This window comes from Sander vitreus, chromosome 3, assembly GCF_031162955.1.
Source record: "Sander vitreus isolate 19-12246 chromosome 3, sanVit1, whole genome shotgun sequence".
NCBI lineage: Eukaryota > Metazoa > Chordata > Actinopteri > Perciformes > Percidae > Sander > Sander vitreus.
Genome location: NC_135857.1, coordinates 33663892 through 33672021, shown reverse-complemented (window position 1 = coordinate 33672021; position 8130 = coordinate 33663892). Strand labels below are relative to the sequence as shown.

Sequence of the window (8130 nt, the reverse complement as noted above, 5' to 3'; positions counted from 1 at the left end):
GACCCGCGGGCGAGATGTGGCCCGCCACGTCATTTTATGTGGCCCGCGAGTGCTTAATGGTCTTTAAAAAAAGGTTGTCTTAAAATAGGTCTATGTTGCTTTAAATCGTGCATTGACCATAAACTACATTTCCCGCAATGCACGGCGATTATGTTACCCGCGAAGTGACGGCATCCCGCCACTAGATCGCAGTGTCCACATCAGTGTTTAATTAATGCGACAAGTGAGATTGAGAAATATCCCCAAATGATCCCAAAATGTCCAAGAAGCGAAAGATTGATGCAGATGGAAGGCTTTTTCATGAAAGATGGGAAGGCGAATATATGTTTGTGCTTCAAGGAGAAAAACCGGTATGTCTGGTGTGTTATGAGGCGGTGTCGGTCGTCAAAGAGTACAATCTACGGTCGGCATTTTGACACCAAACACGGAGCCAAGTACGCTAAATGTAGCCTTCAAGAAAAACAACATTGCCAAAGAATTAAAAGGCAAACTGCGATCGCAACAGAATGTGTTCACAAAAGCCACCACCAAAAACGTTGCGGCAGTGAAAGCTAGCTTTATTGTGGCTGAAGAAATCGCTCGCGCTTCAAAGTCTTTTTCAGAGGATGCCTTTTTGAAGGTGGGTGAGCAGGTGTGCCCCGACCAGATACAGACGTTCAAAAATGTCAGTTTGTCAAGAAACACCATCGCGGACCGAGTCAAGGAGCTAGCAGGAAACCTGTCAACACAGCTGGCCGAAGAGTCACGTAGTTACACAGCTTTTTCATTAGCTGTTGATGAAAGCACAGACAACACGGACACTGCACAGCTATCCATTTTTATTAGAGGCGTGAAGTTGGACCTCTCTGTCACCGAGGAGCTCTTGGATGTAGCCATGCATGGGACCACGACGGGACGGGATATGTATGAAGCGGTGGAGAAGTCAGTAAGTAAAACTGGATTGCCCTGGGAAAAGTTGGTGGGATTAACTACAGACGGTGCACCGGCAATGTGTGGAGGAAAAACGGGCCTGGTTGGATTAATGAAGGAGAAAATGAAAAACAGTAACTGTCACACGCCTCTGATAGCTTATCATTGTATTATACACCAAGAAGCTTTGTGTGGAAAGGTGCTGGGGATGGATAATATAATGACCACAGTAATGAGAACGGTGAACTTCATTCGGGCGCATGGCCTGAATCACCGCCACTTCCAGCTGTTCTTGCAGGAGATGGACTCAGAGCACGGAGACCTGCCCTACCATACAGAAGTGCGGTGGCTGAGTAGGAGCAAAATCCGCAGACGATTTTTTGAGCTTAGGGAAGACATTGCTGTTAGATCAGATCCAAACTGGCTGTGTGATTTTGCTATCCTATGTGACATAACGGAGCATCTCGCCCAACTGAATCAGAAGCTGCAGGGACGCAAACAAGTCATCACGCAGATGTCCGACATGATCACATGTTTCCAGTGGAAACTTGACCTATGGAAGTGCCAAGTGGAACAGGACAATCTTGCCCACTTTTCTGTTTGTCAGAACATCTCGGCCTCAGTTCCTGGTGTTTTTTCATGTGCCAGGTTGGCTACCAAACTGAGCCGGTTAATGAATGAGTTTGATCGGCGCTTCTCTGACTTCAGAGCACAGCACTCTGGCTTTGCCATCTTTACCAGTCCTTTCACCGCCGATGTCAGCAGTGTGCCTCATCACCTTCAGCTGGAGTTAATCGAGCTGCAAAGCGACAGTGGCCTGAGAGCAAAGTTCCAGGATGCTGCAATCGAGGACTTTTACCGTCTACTGCCCCCTGGTGTGATGCCACAGTTTCGACTTCATGCTGCCCGTGTTCTGTCTATGTTTGGGAGCACCTATCTGTGCGAACAGATGTTTTCAGTCACGAATCTAAACAAAACCAAGCACAGATCACGCATCACTGATGACAACCTCCACTCTGTTTTACGGATTGCCACAGCACAGGAGCTAAAACCAGACATCGACACACTGGCCAAAGGAAAACGGTGTCAGACATCCGGCCAGAAAACGGATAGGTAAGCATTTTTAAAAACCTAATTAAAATATACAGTAATAACATGTATTTCAACCAAGAATAAGAATAGTTAAGTGCAATTTAATGATTGTGCTAGCATTTTGTTTTGTGTTTGTTGTTTTCAGAACATGATCAATGGATGAGGATGGTGGAGAGGGGATCCACTTGGTGTGTTCAAGGACAGGCAGTATATCCTCATAGCTCATAACTCATAGCTGTGAACTGAGACAACCCTTATTTTGTTGCTTTCAGTTTATTACATGTACTACTTTATGTGTAGCAATGTATTTGTTGTTTACAGGTTTATGTGTTTATGCAGACAAATGTTTACTCCTGCAGGCTGTGTGCAGCCATTTCTTTTTGTAAAATGCTGTCACACGTGTTCTTAGCAGCTGGTTCGTTGTTATTGTCGTATGTTATTCTGACCCTCTCTACTGTGTCAAAAATGTTTTAAACAAAGTTAATGTCATAAGTTGTGTTTTGATAATATTTTTCTTTATTTACTTGAATAGTTTGATCGTTGATCAATGGAGTAATGTGGGTCTCAACCTGAAAATTTAAAGGATTATTGTTATAGTAACAGAGCAACAAGCTATGCAAATGCATATGTAATATTTGTAACTTCAATAAGTAATACATACAGAAAGTTATTTAACAATATGTTACGGAGTAGTTACATTTTTTATACATTATATTTGGTTACATTTGTACTGTTTTACAGTTACATCTGGCCCTTTGAGGGCAACCATTATGCTGATGTGGCCCTCGGTGAAAATGTGTTTGACACCCCTGTCTTAGATCTTTGCTATCTAAAATAGCCGTGATATTTCGCTCGTAAATGAAATTTAATGACCTAAAGCGTATTTACACGGCAAATAATGTTTCCATCAGCGTTTAACGCATAAGCCATTTACCGATTAAGAAGAAAAGCCAATGAGATCGAACGAACAAACTTTGTGTCGCTATTCATGAAATGCAACGAAAAGTTACTGTTTTCGATAGGGCAGAGGAATGGATGAATACGATGTGGAGAGAGAATTCAAATGACAAAAAGAGGACAAGAAAAAAGCGGAAAAAAAGGGGGAAGACAGGATAAATGGTGAAGCAGTGAGTCAGTGTGTGTATATGTAAAGAGTAATAAAACAGGAGTTTGTAATGCAGCGCTGGCCAGAGGAAGAGAGGATGTGTGTGTGTGTGTGTGTGTGTGTGTGTGTGTGTGTGTGTGTGTGCGTGCGTGTGTGTGTGTGTGCATGCGTGTGTGTGTGTGTGCATGCGTGTGTGTGTGTGTTTGAGGCGCCAGAATCAAGTTGTTATTATGATGAAGGGATGGGGAGGAAAAACCAATCACAGCTGGCCTTCTCCCAACTGGGCAGAGAAGAGAGAAATTGCTATTCCCTCGAGAAACATCAATTTGGTCTGTCCTCTCTCACACACACACACACACACACACACACACACACACACACACACACACACACAGACAATGCACACTCTGATGGGCTACACCTTCACATGGCTGAAGAGAGCTTTACCATCAGAGATGTTTTTGTAGCACGGACCAGCGACTCATCTTAGCTGCTGATTGCACAATGAAACCACTGCAACAGCAGGCCGGGGTCAAAACGCACACATGCATGCACACACACACACACACACACACACACATTCAAACACACTCAGGCATATTTGAAGTGTTTGGCTAGTGCTCAGCAGTTTCATCGGCTTCTGTTTATTTCTGCCGATACAGTGCTGTTTGCATAAATTGACCGCTGGGCAGCATGGTTTTTATTACTTCATAAATGGACTGCAGCCTCCCACAGGATATGTGTGTGAGTGTGTGTGTGTGTGTGTGTGTGTGTGTGTGTGTGTGTGTGTGTGTGTGTGTGTGTGTGTGTGTGTGTGTGTGTGGTCATAGGCCACGGATTGGAGCTGTTGCTTGTGCTGTTATATTCTTCTGTGTTGTACTGTGTATGGATGAATGTGCATTTCTGTGTGTTTGTGTGTGTTGGTTTACAGTTTCTAAAGCGTTGCACCCTGAGCTGTATTCACAGCGCCTCATCTTCTCCCTGAAGTTTTCAGCGCTGTTGTGGAGCAAAAGGTATCGACTGGGATTTCAGCGGCTCATCTCCAACTGAGTCCTCTGGGGAAACCGAGAGCACCGAGCAACGGGAAGAGCAAGACTCACCTTATACACCCCTTACAGAAGAGGGGAAATTGATCTCTTAGTGGGCTTCCTCCCAAGACAGTCAGACTGAAACACACACATACACCTGTTTTTGCAGAAATGGAGAGATTCCAGGGAGTGTATCAGGTGTAATGCTGGGCTGAATAGGCTAGTTAACCTTGCTGTCAACAGGAATGAAAAGAGATTCAATCACACAGCAACTGTGGTAACAAACAGTGGTTGTATTTAGTCAGTGCTACTGAGTGATGTATGATGGATTTCTGCCTTTACAGACTTTGCACATTGCTTCACACTTAAGGCTTTAGAAAGTCGACTGCACGATATGATTCTACAGGAACTCAAATCACTTCACTGACTCAAATTACCACTCTTTGACCTCATTAAACACATAAAATTGAATAAGCATCACATAGGACTCAATACTGGATTCAATGTCTCTTGTGTCAAGGTTGTGTTGAGTTTATAGTTTACCGCCGAGGGTTAAGTGCCTCGTACTGTGGCACAGCGTCAGACAGTCAGACAGTAGACACACAAATAAAAGACCAAGTAGGATAAAATCATCAATACATCCCTGTGAGGCAGCATTGTGCGAGTAGTTTGATTCACCGGAGCTGAATGAGCCGTATTACGAGTTTGTGCGCCGATGTGTGGCATTGTATCGGCTTTTGTGTATTGTGCTGCTGATAAGGCGCCCGTGTCATTGCACTCCGCCGCATTGTTCCTGTGATAAGGAAGCGGAGGGAGACATTTTCCTCTGCAAGAGACAGAGATGCTATCAGCGGTGGAATAAGGTGGTGAGAACATTAGGGGAGAAGAGTAGAGGGGTGGGTGCAGGTGTGGCTGGAATAGATGGGGCAGGAGTGTGTGCGCGTGTTTACACTGTGTCTGTGATGGATGTGTGGTTATAACAGGTGAATAGCCAAGTGTGGTGGGTAATGGATGGTTGAGTTTGTTGCGTGCGTGCATGCGTGTGGTGTGTGTGTGCGCCTATGGAAATGTTCATTTTTGCAGACTTTCGGTCAAGGGCAGGAAAGGAGAAAGTGAAGCTTTGCTAACACATAATCTACCAATCAACTCTTCCACTGAACAACAGTACTTAATGATGAAGGATAAGAAATTATGAGAATAATGAGAATTATTGATTGTGGTTCAGATAAAGTTTCACAATAACTCCTCAACTGTACAATGTAACATGTAGCGCTATTAATATCCCCTTGGGGACAATAAAGTACATAATATCTTATCTAACATCTGAAACTGTGCAATGTTAGTTTTATACGTATTAAATGGATGTGTTTGATTTGTAGAAATGATCTTCTCTAATATGTGAATCAGTGGCTGCCGACCTGTACGTGTCATCATAATCAGGTATTTTAAATCAGACTCAGCCAATTGGACAATTAAGCAAATATTGTGCAATTAGTTGTGTTTTTATGTGCATGTAAGTTAAATGTTGAAAATTGTTTCCAAAGTAATATAATTGAGTGCAAAAAATAAAATACGTTTAATATTCTTACCTGGTTACTGTCCCAGACATTCAAGTTGCTATCTTATACTTGTGGACTTTGTAATAATGTTAACATGTTCGTTTCCAACCCGCCTGTCGACAGAAAGTTGGATCATCTTCTAGCTTGTTTAACATGCAGAGTTGCAAAAAATGTGATTGGGATTTGGGAGGTGCCCAAGCTTGCTCCTCTGACCCAGTGTTACCCATAATACCCTTCTATAGCAGTGGCTTTCTACTTGTACTCTTTTCCTGTATTGTCAGATCAGAGTGCGCATGTGTCTAGTTAATCTAGTTTTAGGCCGTGGATACTGTGTGATACCAACCAATTCTACCTTATCTTGCATCCAGATGAAAGACCTCAACACTTTTTGAACATAAGTCAAGGTTTTATGCTGTTTTAAAAGACGTCCGGATAACCTCCTGCCAAGATACTGACTGTCAAGACGCCTTATACTGACGGAAGTCTAATTCCCGCATCGGGTCCAATTGTTGGACCCGTGTCAGTAAGTTTCGCTGCTTGATACTTTTTCCTTCTGTGGGTCCCATCTGCTAAAACTACATCAACGTTGTGGGCTCCCTGTCGGAGCCACCGCATGTAAGTGCCCGTGCCCTCCCTGCTAGCAGCTGCCACTCCCGTTAGCTGGTTGCTAATTTAGGATTGTGCGTTTTCGCCCTTGTACTGGCCTTCTGTCTATTTCTGCTCCCCAGTAATAGCTTCACTCACCTCTCCATCTGGCTGTCCCAGCTGCGCCCATTGTGCTGACAAGATTGCGGAGTTGGAGGGAAGAATTACCACCTTGTACCAGATCCAGGAGGCTGAAAAACTCATGGACACCATCACCTTCGCTCCAGCCCTTTCAAATTCAACATCTTCCAGAGGGTCTGATGCTGCTGCTCCATCTCCTACCGCTGATTCTGAGCCTCCTCCTGCGATCGTCCCTGAGGATTCCTGGGTCCGGCTCGGGGCTAAGCCAAAAGCCCTGGTCAGCTCAACTCCCTCTCAGGTGCCATGGTCCCACGTTGGCGCTAGTGGGAGAAGAGGGAGGGCCCCCTCTTACTCACCTCCCCAATTCAACATCCAGTTGGAAAATAAGTTTGACATTTTCAATCAGAATGACTTCCCTTCCTTGGCTAGGGAATCTCCATCTCTGCCGTCCTTAACGTCTCGTAGGCCATACCTGAGCGCTCCTCCCGTCCCAGGACCCGCCGCTCCACAGTACACTTTACACCGGCACCACCACCCTCCTGCAAAATTACCACCACTTATTAAACGGCCCTCGTCGCCTGCTCCCCTGCCATCAACGCCCATTATTGGGGACTCAATCGTGAGGAATGTAAAAAAGAAAACCTCTGCAACTGTTTGCTTCCCAGGCGCTAGTTACTGATATAAGGGAAAAAAACATCCTGGCAAATCATCCTCACACCTGTGACATAATTCTTCATGCTGGTTGTAATGACATCTCCAGTCAGTCATCTGAAATACTGAAATGTGATTTCTGCGAGCTCCTAGAGTCTCTTGCCTACGAGGGAAAACGATTCTTTATCTCCGGTCCTCTGCCTCCTCTCCACGGCATGGGCCGTTTTAACCGTTCTCTTAGCCTCAACACCTTGCTTCAATCTGCCTGTATAGCCCGTAACATAGCTTTCATTGACAATTTTAACCTATTCTGGAAACGCCCAGCTTTCTCTCTCTATACACCCCAATGGCCTTGGCTCACGTATTTTAGCCGATAACCTTTTCTACATAGTTAGGAATTCATATCCAGTTTGACTGTATACCGGGTGTGCTCACTCACCCCCAGTCACTTCCGGTCTCTACCTGTCCTCTCCTTCCCCTACGAGCCCCTCTAACTCCCCCTTTCGGTTGAAAATATTAACTACTACCACCATTTGTTCTCAGGACATTGTAAACAGTGTTAACCCCCCCTACTGCCAGTCATTGGGAACAACACGTCCTCTGCTCTATTCTCCTATTCAGACTATTTTAACAGTGAGGTCCTCGCTCCCTGTGAAGTGTACCAGCAGATCAGTGTCCAGGTATCTGCGTCCCCTGGCCCGGGCTTCTGCTGTGCCTAACAGTGGGTCTGTGCCTCTCAGGATGGCACTGATAAATGCTCGTTCCATCACCAACAAGTCTTTTATCCTGAATTATTTATTTATTGACAAATGATGGGTTTCTTGTTCCTGACTGAGACTTGGCAGAGAAACATGGAATTCAGAACTCTAATTGAACTTTGTCCACCAGTCGTTTTATCAGTACTCCAAGGATCTCGGGCCGGGGTGGAGGGCTCGCGGTGGTGTATAAAACCACTGGGGTTTATTCCACATTTGAACTACAGGTGACCAAAGTGGGTAGTTCAAATCCGTTTTATTGTGTTTTAATTTACCGACCCCCTGGTTCAAACAGTTCTTTTATT

At 44.8% G+C, this 8130-nt stretch overlaps 1 pseudogene; it reads left to right on the top strand.

The window, feature by feature from the left end:
- The first annotated feature begins 257 nt into the window (after positions 1-257).
- LOC144515926 (general transcription factor II-I repeat domain-containing protein 2-like) lies at positions 258-7789 on the top strand (annotated as a pseudogene).
- Positions 7790-8130: the final 341 nt, after the last annotated feature.